The sequence below is a fragment of the Mercenaria mercenaria genome, chromosome 13 (genome assembly GCF_021730395.1).
Source record: "Mercenaria mercenaria strain notata chromosome 13, MADL_Memer_1, whole genome shotgun sequence".
Lineage (NCBI taxonomy): Eukaryota > Metazoa > Mollusca > Bivalvia > Venerida > Veneridae > Mercenaria > Mercenaria mercenaria.
In genome coordinates, this window is record NC_069373.1 from 7,440,661 (window position 1) to 7,462,939 (window position 22,279).

A 22,279-nucleotide genomic window follows, 5' to 3' on the forward strand; every position below is an offset into this window, starting at 1 on the left:
TTTAATAGCAACATATATTAGCAATTTATGGAACAATGCGTTATAAATCTTGCCAATAAAGCAATTTGAACCAGCTGCAACACTGTTGCTACGACTTAATGAAACTAATAAAATGCTTAATGTTTCTAATGCGTGTTTTACCAATGCGGTTCAATGCTTGCTCTTTCGGAGCTTTCGTTATTGTTAAATAACCCATTAAATATGGGCCTGCTTTTCATTTTTGTCTTTTGGCAGTGTCTGTGATATGCAAGCTGTATAAGTTCAGATCCCCTCTCTAAATGTCTGCTCATAGTGTTCTCGTTTAGTGTCCGGTCCATAACTTTGTCATCAATGAAAGTATTTTAATATTACATGGCACAAATGTTCCCCATGATAAGACGACGTGTCACACGCAAAATCCAGACCCCTAGTCTAAATGTCAAGGTCACAATTTGAGGTCAAAGGTTTTTTTGTCCTGTCCGGTCCATAACTCTGCCATCCATGAAGGGACTTTAATATTACTTGGCATAAATGTACCTCATAATAAGACGATGTGTCATGCACAACTTTAAGATCCCTAGCTCAGAGGTCAAAGTCACATTTGTCAGTCAAATGTTAACATGGCATGAACAGGGTCTATTTCGTGTCCGGTCCATAACTCTGCCATCCATGAAGGTATTTTAATATCACTTGGAACGAATATTCCCCATGATGAGACGACGTGCCATGCGCAAAACCCGGACCAATAGCTCAAATGTCAAGGTCACAATAGGAGGTCAAAGATCAATAGGGCTTTTTCCCTGTCCGGTCCAGAACTCTGTCATCCATCAACGGATTTTAATATTACTTAGCATAAATGTTCCCCATGATGAGACGACACGTCATGCTCAACACCCAGAACCCTAGCTTAAAGGTCAAGGTCACTCTTGGAGATCAAAGGTCAATGGGACATTTTTCCTGTCCGGTTTATAACTTTGTCATGCAAAACAGGATTTGAATATTACTTGGTACAAATGTCCACCGCTATGAGACGGAGTGTCATGCGCAAGAACCTTGTCCCTAGGTTGAAGGTCAAGGTCACACATAGAGGCCAAAAGTCAGACACAAGAATGACTTTGTCTGGAACACTTCTTCTTCATGCATAGAGGGATTTTGATGTAACTGGCATAAATGTTCCCTACCATGTGACGGATTGTTGTGCGCATGAACCAGGTCCCTATGTCTTTGGTCACTAGGTCACGCTTAGAGGTCAAATGCCAAATTCAAGAATGACATTTTCCGGAGCATTTCTTATTTATGCATGGAGGGATTTTGTTGTAACTTGGCACAAATGTTCATCACCATGAGACCTTGTTTTATAGAATTATATCCCTTTGTTTTACTATAAATAGCTTATATTGTAACTTACTTATTACAGGATAAAGGGAAAACTCGAGACCAGTTTTCTGCGGTACAACATGCATGTTACATTTCAATATCAAGAATGTTTCATTCTTTTAGACAATGTATGTGGTAATTCATTTTTCCTCTGACTTCGACAACATTTTGCTTTTAGAAGGAATGTATTGTCTGTTTTACAAACAAACGCATCGTGTACATATTAAACTTTCAATAAAAAATATGTATCCTTTTTCAAAAACCCTGTTTTATTTCCTCTTTCTTTTATGTAATCAGCAATATTTTAGAATTCCATTTAATTTTTACTCCAATTCAAAGTGCTACTAGAGGCCATTTCTGAAATTATCTGCAGAATGTTGTAAAGACTGTAATTAAATTAGGATTATGTGTAGGTTGTTTATTTATTAGCAAGTGATAAGGAATATATTAACCGTGGTTATTAATCTGACATGGTTGTAAACCCATTGTAAAGGCATTTTCTCTGCAGTGTAGTGGGAATGTTTACCTGTTTCAGATCACGTGATAGGTCTACTGATACGGAGTATAGGGATACGTTCTTTATACATTTTTCCTATTTTCCTAAAAAGCTGTCTTTTGAAATAATAAAAATCTTATGCAATTTTCAGCTCCTAATGCCTTTATGTAAGCCTTTCATTAAAGGTCCAATACTAAGGAAAGTGAACATTTTAATTTCTTTTAAAAAGCACAGAAACTATTTCATTTTATTGGAAAATGAAAGTTGGTATGTAGAAATTCGAAATAAATCGCGGTATATGTACAATTATTTTTCTATGAAGTATGAAGAAAGTTAAAAAGACCTGGGGGGTCATTCTGTCGATTCATTGAAATTTCAACATAATACACATACATTTCTTTGAGTTCCAAAGACCTTCTGTAAATTTTGACCTGCCAATCTTCATTATTTAGTGTCTTGCAGAAGTCTATGCACTGGCTATGAAAAAAATTGCCAACTCACTTTCCCTTAGTAATGGACCTTTAACTGCCTTATTTTTCTTTTATTCATAATATCATTTTTTCATTGTCAGATTTTAATAATTTCTCCTACCAGCTGCAGAATCCTAAAGCGTATCAAATATAGTCCCCGGTTTTTACCGGGGACTAATAAAATCTGTAAGACCAGTCAGAAGTATAAAATGCTGCCAGGAAAATAATTGGTCAACTTATAAACAATCACTTTGTCAGGAACAGGTGAACATTGTGCAAGAATTTACGAACAGTGACTTTGTTGCACGTATAAAGAATATAACCGAGAAAGTCTTGCACAATAGGAAGATGAAATAACGCTGATAATAAAATGGAAACTACGACGGTGAAGATGAAAATAATGATAATGAAAGTCAAAACTACAATGGCAAAAAAACAAAACAATTCTTTTAGGATCATTCAATGCCTTTCCTCAGTTCGTCCCTCATTTGTTTGTCGTCCACTATTTCTTAAAAGGTCAGATTTCAAAATAATTTGACAGCAATCACTAACAGATTCCTTCAAATCATTTTGTTTCTTTTTGCATGACAGCAAGGGGCTGGGGCTAGTTTTCCCTATTTGAGCCACATCATGAGAAAACCAACATAGTGCATTTGCGACCAGCATGGATCCAGACCAGCTTGCGCATCCGCGCAGTCTGGTCAGGATCCATGTTGTTCGCTAACGGTTTCTCTAATTGCAATAGGCTTTGAAAGAGAACAGCATGGGTCCTGACCAGACTGCGCGGATGCGTAGGCTGGTCTGTATCTATGCTGGTTGCAAATTCACTATATATGTTGGTTTTCTCATGGAGTGGCTCATATGGCTTTGTGGAAAACTACTATAAATTTATAGTAAGGCAAACGTTCAATTAATGATACGTTATGGCCATGGGGGTTAGAGGAAGTAAAAGACTGTCAGGTTTCCTAGGTTACTCATACCACCTAGTGCTTCCTTACAGTTGTAATAAAAGGGATGCAAAAACCTAACATCTTAAACTTTAATTCCCTTAAGTGCGAATTATATTATATACACATAAACTAATATGCAGAAAAGAATACTTTAGTAGGGTTTAAAACATGATAAAAGCAAAACGATTTATACTGGAATTATGGTGTAAATGCCGAACTCGTAAATTTTTGAAAAGGCTAGAAAATATAATTGAAAATAAATACAGCGGTCTTCCATTTATCATGAAGTGCATCGGTGACTGATACGTATTTAATTGCTTACTGCCAAAATTGCAATTAATGTTGTGTCTCAAATTCTGTCGACAAAGGAACGTATCTTGAATAAAACACAAACGCAATTCGGGATCTTTAGATGTCTTTACATAAAATATATTAAATTAAATATTTTTGACACTTAAACATATTGTTTGAAAATCAAAAGCACCAATCATAATGATTAAATTCAAAGCATAAAATGTAGAAAAATTCTCATAGATTTTACAGATCTAGTAAAATTAACAAGTATTACAGCTTCTACATAAAAATATAAAAGGCCATCAGCCTCGCAATTTTGCATTTCCAAATCGATCATTTGGTAAAAAGAACCCTCAATGGTTCAAAGAAAACAGTGAACTGCGTTTTACCTTTATAATGCCATTTAATGACTAAAATGCTATAAGGATTGGATTACCCCTTTAAGTCAGGGTCTTGTGCTCGATCCCCTTCTTAGACATTACTGGTTTTACCCTGGCAAGACATTGTCCGTATCTTAACATCGTACCGCCATTACAGTAAACTGTAAATAGGTGTGAAAACTCGAAAAATAAACGAGTATGTTCAATAGATACTGAGCAGTCCAAGAAGTCGCCAGATTGCACCATTTACTCTAGGTATATGCAAAATTTTTCCGAGGCCACCCCGGCACCCCTTCATAGGAGGGGGACACCCCCTCCCAAACCCACCCCCTCCGCCGCCCCAAATGCTCAAATCGTCCCTACGCCCCTGCAAGGTCACAGTTGGAGGTCAAAGGTCAAATTGAAGTTTGTCCGGACCATAACTTTGACATGCATGGACCAATCTTGTTTATATTTAGCATGAATGTTTACCGCTTTGAGAAGGAGTGTCATGCGCAAACCCTATGTTCCTATCTCAAAGGTCAAGGTCACAGTTGAAGATCAAAGGTCAAATTGAAGTTTATCCGGAGCATTTCTTCTTGATGCATGGTGGGATTTTGAAGTAACTTCGCATGAATGTTCACCATTATAAGACGGAATGTCATGCGCAAGAACCAGGTTCCTAGTTCTAAGGTCAAGGATAGAGCAAGGATCATCTACATCTACATCGTACGTCGACTCAGTCACACTTGACTATCACGAGACGGGATACTCGTGTCATTGTTGAAATTTAGGCCTACTAACTCGTTGCCATTAATTCATAAAATGATTTTCCAAAACTCCAGACTTTACTTAGAAATTCCAGTAAAACAAAAAAAAGATAGGAAAGTATATTCTGGAGTTTTGGAAAATCAAGGTTTAATAAAATTCTATATCGTAGAAAAAAATCGATCCGAACGTACAGACCACAAATTTGTGGAGTTGTGTTGTGAGATGACAACGATATCTTCTTCGTACACGAATTGGAAAATGGCCGACCGTCATCCACTGGAAAAAATCAAACAGGAATTTTGTTATTTAATGCTTAAATAAGCAAGTAAGTGAAGAGTTCAATGCTTGTCATGTATAACAGCATATGTTTTGAAAGCTTGCATATGATTTCCCTGTCCTTGCAGGAGTATCGAGGCGCATGGACCTGTAATTATAGCTCTTTGTTAGCACTGGTCAACTCTAAAAAAAATTGGCAGTGGCTAGAGAACCGGAATCGGGTCCCAAGACAGCGAACTTATTCGTCCGGAATCGGTTCTCAAAGCAAAATACCGTGCATAGGCTAGGGAACCGGAATTTTATTTCTATGCATAATGCTGCCGAAATCCACTTGTTTTCTTGGTAAGTGTCATACATATTACTATCTTAATTAATTTTACCATGCCCTTGCATTTATCTGCGTTTACTGTCTCCAAATACCGTGTCTGCCATATTGGAATGATATAAACTAGTACGAACTACTTTGCTGTTGTTTTTAACCCCCACAAATGTGAAGTCCTTAGAGTAAGTAGGAAGAGAAATCCCTTTATATATCCCTACAGGTTACACAATACAGAGTTAAAGTCCACCTCATCTGCTAAATACCTAGGAATAACTATCTCCAATGATTTGGACTGGTCACAACACATAGAAAACATAACTTCTAAGGCAACCTCTTCCCTTCGATTTATTCAGGCCTAAAAAAAAAATATGTTTGTTTCCTGTAACCCGACCGACCGTAAGTTTTTACCGCCGACTGCAATTTTTTTATGGGCTGAAATTCGAGATTCTGATCATGTCTTTATTGATTATAGGGATAATTTAGTTGTACCCGACCTCGTCGCGCATAGTCACGAACGTTCCTGGTTCTGTCGACATGAAACAACATGGCGAAAAGCCTGTTTGTCGAGGTTCCGGGTTTTCACCCGCGAAAATCGAGAAGTTTTCTTTGATGCATATCGAGTTCAAAAGTTCTGCCCCTTGTCAATCAAAATCTCGGTGAATTTCAATACTGTTCGCCGCCACAAGCGGAAGTATGGCAGTAGGTGGAGCGTCATATTCTAATTAGCTACTGACAGATGTCAATCACGCCACGCGCCGACTGACACGTGGTTATCTCGCGGTTTGTATTTAGTACTTCATTATGAAAGGTGTTTATTGATCAAGGTGTAAACGTTAATTGATAAACAATTCGTAGAAGAGCAGTCTATTATCATGTTTGTACCACTTGTTCAGGGGTCACGCTGTCGGTTGCACTTGAGCCATTTGTGACAAAAGATTAATTGTGGCCCCGAAAATCTCTAATTGGCAAAAACGGCCCGAAGCTATGTCTGTCTGCAAAACTATGAACTTTGCCTGTTACACAATGTTTACTGAACAAAAGGAATCAGTGTAGAAAAAAAACATGTATGAACAACATCTGTTATTGAAAGGTGGGAGCAAATTTTCAACAATTTTATTTGATTAGTAATTTAAAATTCAGGCCTCGACCTTAGCGGTGGACCGTTGGACCGACGCAACCAAAAATATCGGCAGGTCCACTATCAAAAGTTGGGTAGACCGACGGTCAACCAATTTTCAGTCACGGTCTGCAAATATAATAAAACCCTTAAAAGTGAAAAATTAGGGGTGGTGGGGGGTGGGGGATCGTATCCATATCGGCGAATTCACAAAACGAAAGTTGATTTTGCCTTAGTACAGCATTCTATAGTTATAAGCATTGGCGAGTTAAAGTCAGGATAGCACGAATGGACTACTCCACCGATCGGGTGAGTGGTTTTTACGTGGTAACTTTACCAGATTGAGTAATTACATCAGGCAAAATTACCTGGATTGACTGGAAATTACCCGCGAGTCGTAAAAATATCAAAACGTCATGCTGGTAATTTTCCATTCCACAAGCACGTGCGCCCGGCATGTTCTAATCTCTGGCCTGGCCTAGCCTGGCCCGATGAGCTCTATTTTCGACACGGCCGGGCCAGGCCAGATTTTATTATACATAGAGAAATGAATGGCATAAAATCTAAATATACAATTACAACAGCAGGCAGTATTAACCTGCATTGTTTACTTGTTGCATGTCAACCAGTCCTCTGGAGAATCATTAATTAGCCGTCATTCATCTTATTTGAAATACAGATTTGCACTGAAGAAAATGGTGTAACTAAATGATAACTACCCATTTTTTCTGTAATCAAATTATTTAAAGTCAACTTTAACACTTAGTTTTAAAACTAATGGCTCATTTCATTGATAAGTTTACCTGCTGCAATATAACTGAATATTTACATGCACTGAGAACACATCTCTTTGGGAATTGTATTTACAGGTTGTGTCCCTACTATCCTTAGCTGACCTTTTAACTGTTCAGTTGAACTTTTAATGTGTTTGGATTAGTTAAGCTGATGTTCAATTTATGGAAGAGTAATGAAAATAATATTCATTAATTGTGGGACCTCTAACTCATTGTCAGGGTGTTGGCATTTTAGATTATTGATATTTTTCTTGCACAAAAAAAAAATAATGGTGCATTGTGTTTATGTTATTTCTAAGTGATATATTTCATGCTAAAAGATGCTCTTGAGCCTGTTTCACAAGACTTTGTATGATTTTTTTTTCCACATACTTAGATCAATATAAAAACAATCTTACAAAATATTCAGTATGTGTATAACCTAAACCACAAAATTTATATATCGCTTCCCCGCACCATACTATCCCAGGTTCTAGAACGGAGTTAGCATTATTTTAGAAATTGAAAGTTGTTGTCCGTTAGTATTGACAGGTGCCACTCTTTATTTTACATCATATTTGTAACCTGAAAATATCTAAATTGACCAAAATAACATGCAAAGTTTACCAATGGCACAGTGGCGTAGTGATAAGTTCTCAGACTTTCACACATGTTACCGTGGGTTCGATTTCAATTCAGATTGTTTTCATTAAATCAATATAATGTCATTTTATTGATACTGGTTTTATTCTTACAACATTTTATGGTAATAATCTACTATGTAGAAGAATGTCAAATACTTGTGTATTTCTTTCAGTAAATGAACAATAAATCACGATAAGTGATAATTTTCCTGCATTCTAAGTTTACAGAGGAAATTTTAAAAAAATGATAATGAAAATGGTCAAACAGGTGTTTCGAACTTACAGTCCCGAGATCGGTAGCTGAACGTTTTGCCAGCACAACTTTATCTGCATGTACGACCAGGCAGTAAAGAAATGTTTATATTTTATTTGGTTTTCAATATTTATATTTTTATTTATGTTTGGGCACAATTTTTTTTTACGGAAGCATACAAAATATATTCTTGAGTGCTAGTTCAATAATTTCGGACAATACTAAATAATCCTCAATAGACAAAATAATAAAATTAGTTAGGTTATTCAATTTGGGGAAAACCAAACCACCAGTCAAGGGTCAATTGAGGTGGAGATCCCCTGATAATAGTCATAACAATTAATCAGGCATCACCCTTAAATTAGACATAATAGTTATGTTAGCTACAGGCTTATTCCCAGGTGTATAATTTTACAGAGTGGGAGTTCAAAATGTATTTATATAATGTCTGAAATATCCAAACTTATTCCAAAAGTCAGATTTTAAAGATGCTATAGAAATCACTTTCACGAAATTGAAATCTATGGCCTGGCCTGGCCTGGCCTGGCTCAGTCGGAAATTGGGCTCATCGGGCCAGGCCAGGCCGGGCCAGGCCAGGCCAGTCCAGGCCAGAGATTAGAACATGCCCGTGCGCCCTATCGTAATACTTAATTTACATCGCAATTACTTTTGACACAAAAAACGCGCGTAGCGCATTCATTTTTTAATATAATCGCTTCAGATATTCAACACCGCTTGAGAACTAATACAGTTTGAATTCTATAACAATTTTAATCAGATATCGACAGGAATGTAGGCAAAATTCTTTTAAAACGATCAAATTTTCATATAATGTTTTGTAAAATTTCAAACAGCGCGATCTTGATTATTTATTTCCTTTTTAAAATAAATAAACGGTACATACTATGGTAATAAAATTCAGACTTTTGACCAGAAAGTACAAAAAACACAATTAAAAAATCTTAAATAATGAAAAAGCGGCAGCAATTTAAATACATGGAGTAAAACGATTTTTTGGCAAACAGATTTCTGTTAGCACGGCAGAATAGGTTACGTGACCTCATGAACGTAAATAGAAATGTGGTTTTAAAATGAGGCAGTATGATGTCGTTGCGATTTTTAATAAGTTTTAATTGAGTCTTCATACATATATTTTTTGACACAACACTTTATTAGATATTCTTCTCAAACAATAATGTAAATTTCTTGAGGGCAAATAGGTCAGCATCGTTCACGGTCTGACACATTTACATGTCAGTTTATTCGGGATATTGCACATTCGCTTTTAAAACATTAAAGAAAAAACTTTTTTACTGATTTCTTCTCAACAATTAAAGGAATCGAGAAAGTACGATCAGACAGTGATGTGTCACATGGCGCGAAAACATGACGTAATGCAATGACAATCTCGTGGAAACTATACCGCTTTGATCTCCACTGCAGATGCCACAATAACCGACACACTTCTTTTAGCTCTTTGAGGGGGTGTTAATTGATGATGAAAACGAGGCCAATTACTTAGTTTATCATCAGAATGATTACCGATAATTGTTGATATTTTTTTTTTCACTTTCAACACTGGTGCTGATTGTGTCCATATTTTGGGACACTTTTCAAAATAATTATTTTTCGGAATAACAGATTGCTACAGTCTTCCATTTTTAATTATTTAGAAATAAGTCCTGTTTCTTTGAGTCATATGAAGTTATGACGTCTACAGCATCACAATTTATGAGATAGAATTGGAGGTCCACTAAAGTCTGAGCAGGTCTACTAGATTTTAGCAGTTGGTGAACCTGCTGGCAACTGCTGAAAAAAGTTAAGGTTGAGGCCTGATTAGGCAGTTAATTGGCGATAATAAGGTTACTAAACACTGAAATGTTCTGACACCTACTAAAAAAAAAATTAAAAAAAAAAAAAAATTCCCTACCTACCGACCCCCATTTTTTTCAGCATGTTACAGGAAACAAACATATTTTTTTTTTATGCCTCAGAGAAATGTCAAGACAGATAACATAAAGGTCAAAGAAGCTGCATACACCACCTATGTCCGCCCCCAGCTAGAATACTGTTCAACTGTGTGGCATCCCTGGCAGAAAACCCTCACCCATAAACTTGAACGAGTCCAAAGGTCAGCAGCTAGGTATGTTATGAATGATTACAACTATACAAGCAGTGTAACTGAAATGTTGAAATCCTTAGAATGGAAAACTCTCCAGTACCGTAAGTTAAACTGTTCATTACTGTTGTTTTACAAAGTAAGGACCCAGACAGTTGCTATTGACCAAGGTTACTTGTCCCCCATTAGAAACCTGAATTACTTGATCCCTTATTCCAGCACTCAATACTTTGCTAACTCTTATTTCCCTAGAACCATCCGTCTCTGGGACTCCCTCCCCACATTAGTCAAAGCTAGCCCCAGCCTCAGTATCTTTACAGAGAGGCTGGCGGCGGTCACTATGTAATTCTTCCATTCTGTCCTATTTTAACTGTAGCATACTGTCCTTTTATCTTTTACTTTTAATACTGTAATATAATAAATTTCTTTAACAACTGTTTCTCTGACAGCGCCGACCAATCATAATCGGAAATCGATTGTTGGTTGTAACGATGTAGATGTAGATGTTTATTTTAATGTTATTTGCTTTAAACATGTACTATGTTTAAATGGTTTAAATATGAAATAATATAGCGTCAATACATGTTTATAGATTTACAAACTTATTTAATTCCCATTAAAACTTCCTGCAGATTCTTTAATCACTGAAAATACTGGTTTGTAACACCTCGGCATTTCACGTTTAAAGATACGTGATCAGTACAAATTCACAGAAATTACTTAATTTGTTTATATTGTTTCTTTTATTTCATTATACCTTTTAAGTTTAAATTTCAAGTTTATTTCGGCTTGCTCCAATGCCGACGATTTCCGCATTCCTTCTTACTAGTTTATTTTATCATTCCAATATGGCGGACAGTCTGCGGCGAATACACTTTCTGAGACACAGTAAACACAAATAAATGAAAGGACATGCGGCTTGCTGAAATGGTAAAATTAATCAAGATAATAACATGCATGATACTTACCAAAAGAAACAAAGTGAATTTCGGCGGCTTTATGCATAGTTTCTAAATAAAATTCTGGTTCCCTAGCCTATGCACGGTACTTTGGCTAGAGAACCGGTGTAACAGTCAGTTTTTTCCCCAGTCAGTTTTTTCCCCGGGGAAAAAACTGACTAGTTAGTTTCTTCCCCGGGGGAAAGAATTGACTAGTCAGTTTTTTCCCCGGGGAAGAAACTGACTGGTCAGTTCTTTCCCCCCCTAGTCAGTTTTTTCCCCCCAATCGCAACTGGTTACTCTTGATCATTCTTATGGGGGGAAAAAACTAACTAGTCAATTCTTTCCCCCCTCATCAATTTTCCTGGCTAGTCAATTATTTCCCCTGTTAGTGAATTGGAACTGGTTATTCTTGGTTATTCTTAACTAGCCTGTTTTTTTCATTTCCGATAGTCGGTTTTCATTTAAATTGCATATAAAATAAGAAATACATGTATGTTTCATATTTTGTGTAAATTAAAGAAATGTTTTTAAATGAACTTATTTTAATTTCTGTTGTATTTTTAATTTGCCTTTTTCCTGTTTCAATTTCTTCTAAGGTAAGGAAATTACAGCTGGTCAGTTCTTTTCCCACGTAGCTAGTACTTGACCAGTAAGGTGGGGGAAGTAAATTGACCAGTCAGTTCTTTTCCCCCTAGCCTGTACTTGCTCTGTTAGATGGGGGAAGAAATTGACTGGTCAGTTCTTTCCCCTCAGCCAGTACTTGACCTGTTGGGTGGGGAAATGAAATTGACCAGTCAGTTCTATCCCCCCTAGCCAGTACTTGCTTTGTCAGGTGGGGGAAGAAATTGACCGGTCAGTTCTTTCCCCCCTAGCCAGTACTTTCTCTGTTAAGTGGGAAGAAATTGACCGGTCAGTTCTTTCCCCCCTATCATATACGGGGGAAGAAATTTACTGGTCAGTTCTTTCCCCTCTAGCCAGTACTTGCTAGAAAGAACTGATCATTTCTTCCCCCTCTAGCCAGTACTTGCTCTGTTAGGTGGGCGAAGAAAATGTCTGGTCAGTTCTTTCCCCACTACCCAGTACTAGACCTGTCGGGTGTGGAGAAGAAATTGACCAGTCAGTTCTTTCCCCGCTAGCCAGTACTTGCTTCTGTTAGGTGGGAGAAGAAATTGACTGGTCAGTTCTTTTCCCCCAGCAAGTACTTGACCTGTCAGGGGTGGGAGGAGCAATTAACCAGTCAGTTCTTTCCCCTCTAGCCAGTACTTGACCTGTTAGGTGGGGAAATGAATTTGACCAGTCAGTTATTTCCCCCCAAGCCAGTACTTGACTTGTCGGGTGGGGGAAGAAATTGACCGGTCAGTTCTTTCTGCCCTAGCCAGTACTTGACCTGTCCAGTGGGGAGAAAAAATTGACCAGTCAGTTATTTCACCCCTTGCATATACTTGACCTGTCGGTTGGGGAGAAGAAATTGACTTGTCAGTTCTTTCCCCCCTAGCATATACCTGACCTATCAGGTGGGGGAAAAAATTGACCGGTCAGTTCTTTCCCCCCTAGCCAGTATTTGAGGTAATAGTAGGGGAGAAAGAACTGACCGGTTAATTTTTTCCCCCACCTGATAGGTCAAGTATATGCTAGGGAGGAAAGAACTGACTAGTCAATTTCTTTCCCCACCTGATAGGTCAAGTATATGCAAGGGGGGAAAGAACTGACTGGTCAATTTCTTCTCCCCACCCGACAGGTCAAGTACTGGCTAGGGGGGAAAGAACTGACCGGTCAATTTTTTCCCCCACCTGATAGGTCAAGTATATGCTAGGTGGGAAAGAACTGACTAGTCAATTTCTTCCCCAACCTGATAGGTCAAGTATATGCTAGGAGGGAAAGAACTGACAGGTCAATTTTTTCTCCCCTACTGACAGGTCAAATACTGGCTAGGGGGGAAAGAACTGACCGGTCAATTTTTTCCCCCACCTGATAAGTCAGGTATATGCTAGGGGGGAAAGAACTGACTAGTCAATTTCTTCTCCCCAACCGACAGGTCAAGTATATGCAAGGGGTGAAAGAACTGACTGGTCAATTTCTTCTCCCCACTGGACAGGTCAAGTACTGGCTTGGGCAGAAAGAACTGACTGGTCAATTTCTTCCCCCACCGGACAAGTCAAGTACTGGCTTGGGGGGAAAGAACTGACCAGTCAGTTTCTTCTCCCCACACCACAGGTCAAGTACTATCTATATATAGGGGGGGAAAAACTGGTCAATTTCTTCCCCCATGTGATAGGTCAAATATATGCTAGAGGGGAAAAAACCAACTGGTCAATTTCTTCTCCCCACCCGACAGGTCAAGTACTGGCTAGGGGGGAAAGAACTGACTGGTAAATTTCTTCCCCCACCTGATAGGTCAAGTTTATGCAAGGGGAGGAAGAACTGAGTAGTCAATTTCTTCCCCAACCTGACAATTCAAGTATAATAGTAGGGGAGAAAGAACTGACCGGTCAGTTTTTTCCCCCACCTGATAGGTCAAGTATATGCTAGTGGGGAAAGAACTGACTAGTCAATTTCTTTCCCCACCTGATAGGTCAAGTATATGCAAGGGGGGAAAGAACTGACTGGTCAATTTCTTCTCCCCACCCGACAGGTCAAGTACTGGCTAGGGGGGAAAGAACTGACCGGTCAATTTTTTCCCCCACCTGATAGGTCAAGTATATGCTAGGGGGGAAGAACTGACTAGTCAGTTTCTTCCCCCACCTGATAGGTCAAGTATATGGAAGGGGGAAAGAACTGACTGGTCAATTTCTTCTCCCCACACGACAGGTCAAGTGCTGGCTAGCGGGTAAAGAACTGACCAGTCAATTTTTTCCCCCACCTGATAGGTCAAGTATATGCTAGGGGGGAAAGAACTGACTAGTCAATTTCTTCTCCCCAACCGACAGGTCAAGTACTGGCTAGGGTGGAAAGAACTGACCGGTCAATTTCTTCCCCCACCCGACAAGTCAAGTACTGGCTTGGGGGGAAAGAACTGACCAGTCAGTTTCTTCTCCCCACACCACAGGTCAAGTACTATCTATATATAGGGGGGAAAAACTGGTCAATTTCTTCCCCCACGTGATAGGTCAAATATATGCTAGGGGGGAAAGAACCGACTGGTCAATTTCTTCTCCCCACCCAACAGGTCAAGTACTGGCTAGGGGGGAAAGAACTGACCAGTCAATTTTTTCCCCCACCTGATAGGTCAAATATATGCTAGGGGGGAAAGAACTGACAGGCCAATTTCTTCCCCCACCTGACAGGTCAAGTACTGGCTTGGGGGGAAAGAACTGACTGGTCAATTTTTTCCCCCACCTGATAGGTCAAGTATATGCAAGGGGGAAAGAACTGACCGGCCAATTTCTTCCCCCACCTGACAGGTCAAGTACTGGCTTGGGGGGAAAGAACTGACTAGTCAATTTTTTCCCCCACCTGAAATGTCAAGTATATGCAAGGGGGAAAGAACTGACTGGTCAATTTTTTCCCCCACCTGATAGGTCAAGTATATGCAAGGGGGAAAGAACTGACCAGCCAATTTCTTCCCCCACCTGACAGGTCAAGTACTGGCTTGGGGGGAAAAAACTGACTGGTCAATTTTTTCCCCCACCTGATAGGTCAAGTATATGCAAGGGGGAAAGAACTGACTGGTCAATTTTTTCCCCCACCTGATAGGTCAAGTATATGCAAGGGGGAAAGAACTGACCAGTCAATTTCTTCCCCGCACCTGACAGATATTAAATAGTAATGGCAATCAAACAGAAGTTTAAAAATTTGATTTGACAAAAAAAAAACATTGATTAAAGTTACAAAAAAAGAAACATATAGGTTTATTCAAATGAAAAACAATACCCGTTTCATCTGAAATTTAAATGGAAAATGAATAGACACTTGTATCCCAAATAACAATACCGAAAGAATCCAGTACTTGAAGGGAAAACTTGACTAGGGGGAAAGTACTGACTAGTCAGTTTTTTCCCTGGGGAAAAATCTGACTAACTAGTCAGTTTCTTTCCCTATCAGAAAACTTATTCCAAGGGGGGAAAAACTGACTAGGGGGGGAAGAAACTGACTAGTCAGTTTTTTCCCCGGGGGAAAGAATTGACTAGTCAGTTTTTTCCCCGGGGAAAGAACTGACTGGGGGAAAAACTGGGCTGTTACACCGGTTCCGGACGAATAAGTTTGTTGTCTAGGGAACCGATTCCGGTTCTCTAGCCACTGCCAAAAAAATTCAGCTCGGAGTATATTTGTCCCAAGAAAAACAATAAAAGCTTCAAATTACGACATACAAATTGCTAATATGAATTACGGCACTGCCTAGCATGGGGATTTATCTTTTATATATCTAATTACGAAAAAATAATCAGCACTCAAAAGAAAGTGTAACTTCGCTCTAAACAGTGAAGTTTACATTTAGTGCCATCATACCTTTTACAGCAAATATCATACTTTGCAAAATTTATGGTAAGCCGTGACGGTGATGTCATTCACCGCGTTCTCCACTGGCTTTAGGATTTTTTGTTTGTTTGTTTGCAATCCAAGTAGAAACTTGACAGCCTTTACACTTCCTTACTGTTTTAAAAGTGTTTTTCAGTTGCATGTACAATTTTCATTACGAAAAAGAATCATGTTGGTGCGGTTTACAAATTTCTGTGACTGATTCGGGGTGCTCGGATGTTCTGGCAGACAACCAGTCTGCGTTTTGTACATAAACCGGAACCGGAAAACATCGAAAAAATTGCCTCAGTATATGCAGACAACAAAGACGAATAACTACAGTACGTCCAAGATGAAAAGTCAATTTTTCGCACGACCTCGGTGACAAAAAACGATTGACTGTGTTCTTTTGCGGTGTCCCGAACACGCTAGCACACCGAAACGGACACCGAGTCCGTTATCGGCTGCCTAGCGATCGGCGGACACGGTGCATCGCGGTGTACAATTGCGGTGATTTTCCGTGTTCAGATCGTCTCAATTAATCCTGTTTTTGATTGTAGAAAGATAATTTTTGCTCCTATATTTTGTTTTAACAATATTGTTTTCTGTTTTCAGGTAAACACTAAGCTTATAAGATGTGTAATTATAAACTGTTTTGTTTCCTTTGTTTATGTTCATAGTTGTATGTAAAAAATGTTAAAACGTCCACTAACAATTACTACTAACATTACATGTTGGAATAAATGTTTTACTCACCTCTGTTGCAATTAAACTGCCTAAGTCTTTCTTTCGTTTAGCATGTTTGCCAATTTTCACATGTTGCAAAATTATTTGGTAAGTTACTTATGATTAATAAGTTCATGTTGGTATAACAAGTGCTAATTAGGTAATTGTCAACATCAATAAAGATTATTTAAATTTTATAGTTTTCGAGTAAAACTTCTTTCTATAAAATGCAGTTTCAAACAGTTAATTTTAACTTCAAGTCATGAAAATTGGTCGATGTTTAAATCAATATCAATTTCACTTGTACATGTAGTCTAGTTTATTTTCAATTTGCAATGATTTATTATCGTAAAATTTACAATGAAATCAGGGATAAATAAAAAGTTATGAAGCAATTGTTTTATATTTCAGGTACACACCAACTACTAGTATATAAAAAATAGAAGAAAAAAAAAACAGAAGTGAAGTTTCGGAGCAAGACGTGGTTGTGGCTAGTAATACGGTCCAGCACGGTCCTAAAGCTAGTCATACGTGAGGCACGTTCAGCTAGACAGTCTTGCTTGGACTACAAGAGTAGTGATAATCACATACGACTAGATTTTTGGCCGTCGTGCGGGACTGTTCACTACAGGATGTTTTAAAGCCACTAATAAATATGTATCATTTCAATATGGTTTATAATAAATAACGAAAGCGTAAAGTAGTTGTTATCTATACTTACGGGTACTGGTAGAAACTTTCAACAAGAGTGAAAATTACAGCACAACACCAGAGGAGGGAAGAAGCAGAAAACGAAAATCGGGCTTCTATATCTTTTTTAACTCACTTTTTTCTATACAAAATTTAACGGAATATAATATTTTATTGGGAAGCACAAACAATTCAAACAAATAAAGCCAAGAATGATTTACACTAGAAAGAAAAAAATATTTTGCTATGTTGCGTTCTCATATAATGCTTCCATTTGATTCTATTTCTTATTCATAACATGTACATAGATACAAACGATACCAACAATCGAAGATTATTTACACAAAATACAGACAGACAGACTTATTCTATAAATCATCATGTAATAATCACACACATAACGTGACAAATACACGTGCTGTTAAAAATTATGTTTTATCTGCTTTTTCTTTTCAGGGCAAGATTACGAAAAATAGTGCTGAGTAAGAGCCTTGGAAGCAACAGCTTACAATTTAATATTTTTTTAATTTTTTTTTGTAAACATAATTTTATTTGCATTAAATGTCATATATCTTTATATCCTCATATAAAACAAAAACCTGTGTATCGGTAATGCTTACAGAAATTATTTTGTGTTTATTATATAATTCATATTATGTATTCACTACTGACAAAAAATGTTTAATTCTCCATTCTGTATTATTTTCGGCAAGATTAAGTTAAAACTAAACAGTATAATTCTGTTAATTTTATGAAAAAGATCATATACGTTATTACGAATATGCAAATATTACGAATATGAAAGTATCTTAATCTTGCCGAAAATAATACAGAATGGAGAATTAAACATTTTTTGTCAGTAGTGAATACATAATATGAATTATATAATAAACACAAAATAATTTCTGTAAGCATTACCGATACACAGGTTTTTGTTTTATATGAGGATATAAAGATATATGACATTTAATGCAAATAAAATTATGTTTACAAAAAAAAATAAAAAAAATATTAAATTGTAAGCTGTTGCTTCCAAGGCTCTTACTCAGCACTATTTTTCGTAATCTTGCCCTGAAAAGAAAAAGCAGATAAAACATAATTTTTAACAGCTGTATGTTACACATTAATAGTTTCCTGAAATTTGAAATGTCATGTGATATAATTCGATTAATTTGTTGTTTCAGACATGTAGACACGCATCTAAATGTTTAAATGGATAATTACTTTGTTTACTTGAAGTGAATACCACTGTTTTCTTTCCCGAGCGTAAACTTTAATGCCGATATTCTATATTGTATTAAAAAAAAATTTCAAATTCTTTTTTGATATTTACAAAAGCAAATAAATTCGTTACAAATTAACAAGTTATTCAAAAAACTATTAATTTTAACTGGTAACTTACCTCTTAAATAATTATCTAACTCCATGCCAAACTGTGAACGAAGATTAATCGTTAGGGTTTTAAATAACATAATCGTATTAAAGTAATTGTTAGTATAACAACAGAAGTTTGCAACAAACATACAAAACTGCAGAAGTGAACTCTAAATAAAACAACTGAATTTACAAGTTTTATTGTTTATTAAGCACTGTCTCGTCGTATACGCTTCTTGTCAAGTGCTGTACCTGCAAAATACGAAAAGTTTCCAAAATTACCTTGCAGACGAACATTGAAACTGAAAAATTACGATGGTATTTTGTGTTAACATACACATAAATATATCTTTTAATTTTTGGTTAAAATAAAATGAAAAGTAGCATATTTTAAAACAATATCATGAACACCACAATCTGCCGCGATTTCACCGCGAAATTGCGTGTTCGGCGAGCACCGTTTCCGGACACGCTGTTCACCGCGATTTGCAGTGAAATCACCCAGCTGAGTGGTCAAATTTCTTTGAACACGCTAGTCTAGTGTCACGGTGATGGGTGTCCATTGGAACTTTTCATTTTGGACGTACTGTATACACGGACGTTATCGTCTTGTGGATTTCCATCCCCGTATAATTATATGTCGAATTTGCGATCATGTTTTTCCCGTGATTAAAGAATTATAAATACTTCCGTTTCCTACATGTCTTTGATGTGTTTATCTTTCGTCACACCCACTGGCGCCAGACCAGAAAGAAAAAAGCCTCTGTACATGTTATAACCTACCCCTAGGTATTCTATAAGAACCATGGAAAATATACTAACCCATTTCAATCGTAAATTTCTCAACTTAAACACGCAGTTCGGTGAGTGGGTACCTAGTTTATTGAACAAGCGATAATTTATCTTCCATCGTGCACCAGTCACATTGTCTCAATATTCCATATTGCTGAGATTTAAAACATATTTTATGCTTTCGTCAACGTTACAGAAAAAACTTGATTGACCTTCCCTAATGAACATCCGGTATAGAGGTCACGGCAGTGTGCACATGTTCGGCGAAATGTAAACAAACAAAAACAGAATTTTAAAAAATCACATTATTACAATAAAACTCGAAATGATGAATGAAATTCATCTTGTATATGATCTTTAATTTAAATCGTACATTGGTCTGCATCTGTTCTGTTTATTATGTCTCTCCCAGGAGACATATTGTTTTTGCCCTGTCCGTCCGTCCGTACGTCACACTTCATTTCCGAGCAATAACAGGAGAACCATTTGACCTAGAACCTTCAAACTTTATAGGGTTGTAGGGCTGCTGGAGTAGACGACCCCTATTGTTTTTGGGGTCACTCTGTCAAAGGTCAAGGTCACAGGGGCCTGAACATTGAAAACAATTTCCGATCAATAACTAGAGAACCACTTGACCCAGAATGTTGAAACTTCATAGGATGATTGGTCATGAAGAGTAGATGACCCCTATTGATTTTGGGGTCACTCCGTCAAAGGTCAAGGTCACAGGGGCCTGAACATTGAAAACAATTTCCGATCAATAACTAGAGAACCACTTGACCCAGAATGTTGAAACTTCATAGGATGATTGGTCATGAAGAGTAGATGACCCCTATTGATTTTGGGGTCACTCCGTCAAAGGTCAAGGTCACAGGGGCCTGAACACTGAAAACCATTTCCGATCAATAACTAGAGAACCACTTGACCCAGAATGTTGAAACTTCATAGGATGATTGGTTATGAAGAGTAGATGACCCCTATTGATTTTGGGGTCACTCCGTCAAAGGTCAAGGTCACAGGGGCCTGAACATTGAAAACCATTTCCGATCAATAACTAGAGAACCACTTGACCCAGAATGTTGAAACTTCATAGGATGATTGGTCATGAAGAGTAGATGACCCCTATTGATTTTGGGGGTCACTCCGTCAAAGGTCAAGGTCAAAGGGGCCTGAACATGGAAAACCATTTCCGATCAATAACTAGAGAACCACTTGACCCAGAATGTTGAAACTTCATAGGATGATTGGTCATGAAGAGTAGATGACCCCTATTGATTTTGGGGTCACTCCGTCAAAGGTCAAGGTCACAGGGGCCTGAACACTGAAAACCATTTCCGATCAATAACTAGAGAACCACTTGACCCAGAATGTTGAAACTTCATAGGATGATTGGTTATGAAGAGTAGATGACCCCTATTGATTTTGGGGTCACTCCGTCAAAGGTCAAGGTCACAGGGGCCTGAACATTGAAAACCATTTCCGATCAATAACTAGAGAACCACTTGACCCAGAATGTTGAAACTTCATAGGATGATTGGTCATGAAGAGTAGATGACCCCTATTGATTTTGGGGTCACTCCGTCAAAGGTCAAGGTCAAAGGGGCCTGAACATGGAAAACCATTTCCGATCAATAACTAGAGAACCACTTGACCCAGAATGTTGAAACTTCAGAGGATGATTGATCATGAAGAGTAGATGACCCCTATTGATTTTGGGGTCACTCCATCAAAGGTCAAGGTCACAGGGGCCTGAACATGGAAAATCATTTCCGATCAATAACTTGAGAACCTCTCGACCCAGAATGTTGAAACTTCATAGGATGATTGTTCATACAGAGTAAATGACCCCTATTGTTTTTTGGGTCACTCCGTTAAAGGTCAAGGTCACAGGGGCCTGAACATTGATAACCAGTTCCGATCAGTAACTTGATAACCACTTGACCCAGAATGTTGAAACTTCATAGGATGATTGAACATGCAGAGTAGATGACCCCTATTGATTTTGGAGTCAGTCAATTAAAGGTCAAGGTCACAGTGGCCTGTTCATGTAAAATAATTTTTTGGAAATAACTTGAGAACCACTTGACCTACAATGTTGAAACTTAATAGGATGATTGGACATGCAGAGTAGATGACCCCTATTTATTTTGAGGTCATTGATCAAAGGTCAAGGTCACAGGAGCCTGAACAGTGACTTGAGAACCACTAGGCCAAGATTGTTGAAATATAGCGGGATGACTGGAAATGCCAAGTAGATGATCCCTATTGCAGCCAACCATCAGTGTCTCTTTGACTTTCGCTCCTGACCCCTATTGACTTCTTGCCTATAGGACTTTGCATTTGGGGAGACATGCGCTTTTTTACAAAAGCATTTTCTAGTTTTATTCATTTTGCACATATATGCTGCATTTTCACATTTTAGCGAACACGTGTAGTGAAATGACGATTGACATACATTTTCACATTAGCCAATCAGAATGATTTTGTAATCTAGAATGGAACTTCACCAGGGAAGTTGAAGCAAGTTTTTTTGTGTAACATTGAAATAACTATAAACTACGCGTTGTTTTTCTAAGATAAGATGTATTGAAGCAATGTGACCGGTACACAATGGAAGATAAATTACCACTTGTTTGATATCCATAGTACACATTTACCGAACTGCGTGTTTTAGGTATGAAATGCGCAATTGAAATGGGTTAGTATATTTTCCCCTTCATGACCATGGTTCTTATAGAATACCTAGGGGTAGGGTATAACATGTACAGAGGCATTTTCTTTCTGATCTGGTGCCAGTGGTCACACCACGTAATTTTACGCACACCTATTTTGACGCCATTTTTGTTTTGACCTCAGTCTCGATTATCTTGGGGTTTCCAATGACATAGTTACTTGGTGTAATGACAGAAAACTTCATGGTTAATTTTACCGATAAAAAGGTTGGAAAGTTCAGGATTTATCAACTTACTTTTACCCTATACATGATTTTTAATGTTTCTACTAATGCAAATTTTCATCCATTTTAAAAACGTCCCCTTGGAAGCTAAGATTAAAAAAGTTACTGGAAATTTTGTTGTACGTCTGCAGCCGACTTTGGTGCT

The 22,279-nt window shown here is 37.8% G+C and overlaps 1 protein-coding gene across 1 annotated transcript in view; it reads left to right on the forward strand.

Annotated features, from left to right (window-relative positions):
• The first annotated feature begins 4,910 nt into the window (after nt 1–4,910).
• LOC123529977 (transcription initiation factor TFIID subunit 3-like) overlaps nt 4,911–22,279 on the forward strand; it is a 49,634-nt gene continuing 32,265 nt past the window's right edge. The window contains exon 1 of the mRNA XM_045310636.2: nt 4,911–5,021. The gene's annotated coding sequence lies outside the window, so the exon portion shown is untranslated. The remainder of the gene's footprint in view (nt 5,022–22,279) is intronic.